The following is a 5,276-nucleotide window of genomic DNA, read 5'->3' on the forward strand; positions in this document are numbered from 1 at the left end:
ACAGCTGGATCTCATGGAGGCATTTCCCCAACTGAAGCTCCTCTCTCTGTGATTACTCCAGCTTGTGTCAAGTTGACACAAAACTAGCCAGTACAGTTCTTTAACTCTGTCATTACTCCACAGTGACAGTTGGGAACAAGCTACCCTTCCCAGGGTAAGGAATCTCCTATGGCATTGTCTCCTTTAGTCCTCTGCCTTGGCCCTGGTCCCCAGGCTGACCCAGTCCCTCTTCCTCTCTGACTATGTCCTGTCTGCAGTCACGGAGTCACTTCACTCTGCTAGTTGTCTCCTCACCCACAGCCACAACTCTGGGCAGGGCGACCTGAGTATCTGCCCTAGGTGACCCTTTTATTTAGTGTTTATGTGCAGGCACACACGTGCATGCATGTGCACACACACAGAGGCCAGAGGTCAACCTCAGTTTTTATTCGTCTGTCCTCCTTATTTTTGGAAACCGTGTCTCTTTCTGGGACGTGGGACCCCCTGATTAGACATCAGCCATCGAGCCCTAGGACTGTGCTTGCCTATCTTACCAGAGCGGGGACTTCCGGTGCTGGGCACCATTACCATTTCTTCCGTGGGTGCTGGGGTGGCACGAAGTCCTCATGCTTATGGACTAACGCTTTCCCCACTGAGCCATCTCTGCAGCCACTCCTCCCCGACCCAGCCTCTCGACGAAGCTCTTTGCCTAGGGCTTTTCACCAGCACTTCAGCCTTGTGATATTCTGCCCCTAAATATACTTCTCTGCTTCCCTCCTCAGTCCCAGCATCTCCTGCCCCTGCCCGGTCCTCCCTCCATCCTGGCCTTGAGCAAATGCCCGTGGTCCTCGCCTTCCCTGTCTTTGGGTCTCAGAAGATTCCTCCACCAGGGAGCCCATCCTGACACAGGAAGGACTGAGCCCTCTTCCTGGGTGACCCAGTACTTTTCTATTCCACTGTCCACGGGCCACACGTGCATATTTGTGTCACCTGCTCTGTGCAGCCGACCCTGGGGCTTTATGTGTCGTGCCCCGTGTGCTTAGCCAAGTGCCTGATTCTGGGACTTGGTGAATGACAGGCTGTGTGGCTGATGAGGGAGGGGCACATGGGCAGCCTGCGTGTCTCTGAGTGACTGACTGGGGAGAGTCACTTGGTCCAGTGCCCCTTGATCTTGGGCCACTGGCTGTACACATGGAGAAGAGGTGCTATGTGCCTCCCCAGATGGTTCAGAGAACATCAAGATCAACCCCACCCTCACCATCTCTTGCCACTTGAGGGAGGATTTTAAGAGACTGGGCCAGGGTTTCTCGCGGGGAGAGCTGTCTCTGGGGTTACCGTCTGACTCCCTGGCACCTGGCCAGGCTGGTGCCGGCTCTTGGGTGTGGGCACGTGTGCGCGCACACTCTCACATGCTGAGTTCATGGTTCAGTGTGCTGTGTGTGCGTATTCCTGTAATGCTGGACCGCTGGCAGGAAGCGAGCTGTGGAGAGGCTGCTGGGAACCCCGCGGTCCCTCAGAGATAAAGAGAGGCAGCAGATTGGAGCTGTAGATAGCAGCTGGCCCCAGTAAACAGGGAGACCATCCTTCCCAGCCACTCAGCCCACCCCTCCATAGGGCACTGGTCCAAAGGAGACCAGGGACACCGCCCCGTTACAGCCTGGGGGAGGGGTAAAGGCAGGTGCTAGGAGAGTGCAAGGTGCTGGCTGGGCTTAGCAGTGGGCAAATACTTGACTCATGTAGCTTCCCCGCCATGCCAAGGCTCCCCATCTTGATGGAGGGTAGGGAAAGGGAGAGCAGTTCCCCAAGTCCCCGAATGTCCCCTGTGGGGAGACCTCTCCCCCACCTCCCACCCCCCCACCCCCGCTTTGCCTTGAGACACATCAGGAAACCTGGCACTGTGCCCTGAGGGTATGGAGTGAGCACCAGACCAAAGGGGCCTATTCCCTCCGTGTCAGCTTACTTCTGCATCAGCTGGCCTCAGCAGGGGCTGTGAGGGATCTGGCATGGCTCTGTACAGAGTCTCATGTTTTTCTGTCCGAGGCATGAGATCTAACTCCCCTACAGAAAAGCACACAAGGCATATTTGTGCCTCATAACAAATCAGTGGGAACAGCAAATGAGCTCCGGTGTTGTGGCCACTCCCATCAAGAGGGGACCGTGAAGCTGCTGTGGTGGTGGCTCAGGCCCGACACCCCTGCTCTGGGGCAGTGGCTGAGGCAGCAAGATTGCCATGAGTCTGAGGTCAGCATGGGTTACAGAGTGAAACTTTGTCTTTAAATGGAGGGTGCGGGGAAGCAGACTGTGGTCAAGGTTCTGGAAATTTCCACCTCCCTCCCTCCCTCTGCCTGATCATCACCCAGCTTGTGTCCATCTCTCAAGACAGTTAACTGTGGCTGGATTTTGAATCATCGCCTAAGCGGAATCCTTGAGGTCAGGAACCATCTTCCTGAAAGCCATCACCTTTTGGTCGGTTGTCCTTTCCTGTTTTGGGGAGGCCTTGCAACTTTCTAGCCCAGACCTAAGCTTTAGGGTGTCAGGTGCCCTTCGATCCTGGGGCTTGGTAGCAAGCCACCTGCTGAACCATCTTGCAGGCCCTAGGACACAGTTCCAGTACAGAACCTTCAGCCATGTCCGGTTTCCTTTGTGAGCTGGTGCTGCTGTAGGGAGCATCCTTGTTCCTGCTCTGAGTCCCTCTGCCTCTGTGGCCTGGGGTGGAAGCACTGAGTCACAGCAGGCTACCTGGCAAGCCATCTCCCCAAGGGATGGAAGTGTGTTCTCCCGCTTCCCGTCTGGATGAGTCTTGCGTCATCAGACTTACTCGAGCCCTCTGGGCAGGCAGGCACGTGGGATGTGTGGCCTTGGGATGTACAGCACCTTGCTTTGTGTTTGGGTCGTCTAGATGCCTTTTAAGTAAAGCGGCTGTCTTCCTGAGGACCAGCCAGTTAGCTTACATATGTTGCAACCTACTCCAGCCGGGAAATGTGTGCGCAATCCACTCTCTCCGGGGTTTGATCTTTCCTTGTATGGTGTTCATTCATCTTTTTTGGTTTGTGTGTGCGTGTGTATGTGTGTGTGTGTGTGTGTGTTTAAGTTCTTTTAAAGATAAGTTTTCTTTACAAAGTCCTGACTACCCCTGACCTCACTATGTAGACCGGGCTGGCCTTGAAATCCACTTGCCGATGCCTACCTGGTACTGAATTAAAGTCACACGTCACCATGCCCAGCTTGTGATTGCCTTATGAGGTTCTCCTCAGCACCTCCAGATCACAGGGCTTCTCACCGATCTTCTTCTGCAGAGAAAACAGTGCTCTGTGCATCTGAGTGTGTGAACTCATCATCTATGTGTTTACCTGAGCGTGTGTGTGCACTCACCACCTGCTATGTGTGCATCTGAGTGTGTGCTGAGTGAGCCATAGAGACCAGGAACACCAAAAGCAGCGCAGGGGAGTAGAGGTGTCCGCTGGCTGGTGAGCTAATGCTGGTGATTCTAAAAGGTGCTGGAGACTCTGTTGGCCATTGGTGAGCTAGGGTGCTGGACAAGCCACAGTCACACAAACTGCTGTAAGCCAGTGGCTTCTGGGGTCATTGTCACACATCCAAGAAGAGTAATGACTGGTAGGCAACCGAGGAGCAAGTGGGTCAGATGTAGACTTACAAGAAACAGTAGGAAGGACTCCTGCGGGAGGGAGGGGCTCAGAGGGAGCAGGGACACCGTGCTGCTCTGTCTGGTAGTCCCGTGACAGGAACGGGAAGGATAGAAGTAATTTTACTGAGATTGGTCACTTTTTTTTTTTTTTTTTTTTTTTTTTTAGTTTTTCGAGACAGGGTTTCTCTGTGTAGCCCTGGCTGTCCTGGAACTCACTCTGTAGACCCAGGCTGGCCTCGAACTCAGAAATCCGCCTGCCTCTGCCTCCCGAGTGCTGGGATTAAAGGCGTGCGCCACCACGCCCGGCGAGATTGGTCACTTTTGAGCATTTTTGCCAACCAAAACAGTGAGAAGCTCAGGCACTCTATGTGTGCTCCCTCGGCCTCGCTGGAGGGGCAGGCAGTCACATGTTACACTTGCAGTCATGGGACTGGTCACATGTTACAGTCATGACCAGCTGCAGAGAGCCAGCTCCATCCCACCTCCATGTCCCCTCTGGCCGGGCTGAAATGACCCTCAGCAACTCCTGCACCATCCCCTCCACCAATTTCTGCACCAGCATAGCAGAAATGCTAAGGCTCCATGTTTTGGAACTGCAGTGTCTGCCTGTTGCACCCACATTTTTGAGGTCCCGTTTTTGGGGTAGCACCACTAGGATCTGCCTTAAGGGGAACTCGAGGGGCAGCTTTGGATCATAGGAGCCCAGCAAAGAAGGCTCGGAGGAGCAGAGAGCACACTGGGAATCTTGTTGGACTACTGTCCCTGTGTGTGTTCTGAAAAGCAGCCAGCCTCCAGGAATCTTAGATTGCATGGGGGCAGGGAGGGGCATGGGATCCTTGAGACAGCACAGTCCCCACTCAGGGGACTAGCTGAGAGGCTAGAGGTTGTAGGTGTGGAGGGCAGCAGAGTCTGGGAGAAACCTGGCCTTCCTGACCCCTACCAGCTGTGCTTAGAGACCTGTACAAGCGCCTGCCACCTTCCCAGGTGCCCCATGCTCTAGCTGGCAGCAGGCTATACTTTTGTATATTCCATGCTAGCTGTTCCTTCCTGGGCCCTGCTCCTGAGTTCTGCCCCTCCCTCCAAGACAGCTCACTAGTCGTGTGCCCCACCCCCTCCAGGCCCCCAACAGTGCAGCCTGCTCCTAGCTCCCTGCTCCCAGCCTGGCTCTTGTTCACAGCCCCGTGATCACAGGACAGCCTGGCTCCTGGGCTGCGTTTGACATTATTTACTGTGCAACTTCCTTCTTCTTCCAGGAACTTGTCTCTAACTTCAGGCGGCTTCTGATCAGGCAGCGAGACCTCTAATCTCTCACATCGCACTTACTGGCACGGAGCCTCGCAAGTTTCCTGCTACTGAGCCTGGACTGAAGTGCAGGGTCAGCACCCCTGCCTGCTGAGATTCTCCATGCTCTGCCCCCCACCCCCCACCCCCGCGTCTCCTTTCAGATTTTCAGGCAGGAAGACAAAGGGGTCAGATTCTGGGGAGGGATGGCCAGCTGCAGGGTGCGTTTGTCTCAGCAGCCCCTAGCTCAGTGCTGGGATCAAGAGTGGGGTGGCCTCTGACCTTGGGGCTCAGGATCTAGTGTCCCTCCCTCTGCCCTGCCCCTGTGAACTTGGCAAAGGCCCCAGAGGGCATGCCTCTCTCTGGAGAC

The sequence above is a fragment of the Mus pahari genome, chromosome 14, assembly GCF_900095145.1.
Source record: "Mus pahari chromosome 14, PAHARI_EIJ_v1.1, whole genome shotgun sequence".
Lineage (NCBI taxonomy): Eukaryota > Metazoa > Chordata > Mammalia > Rodentia > Muridae > Mus > Mus pahari.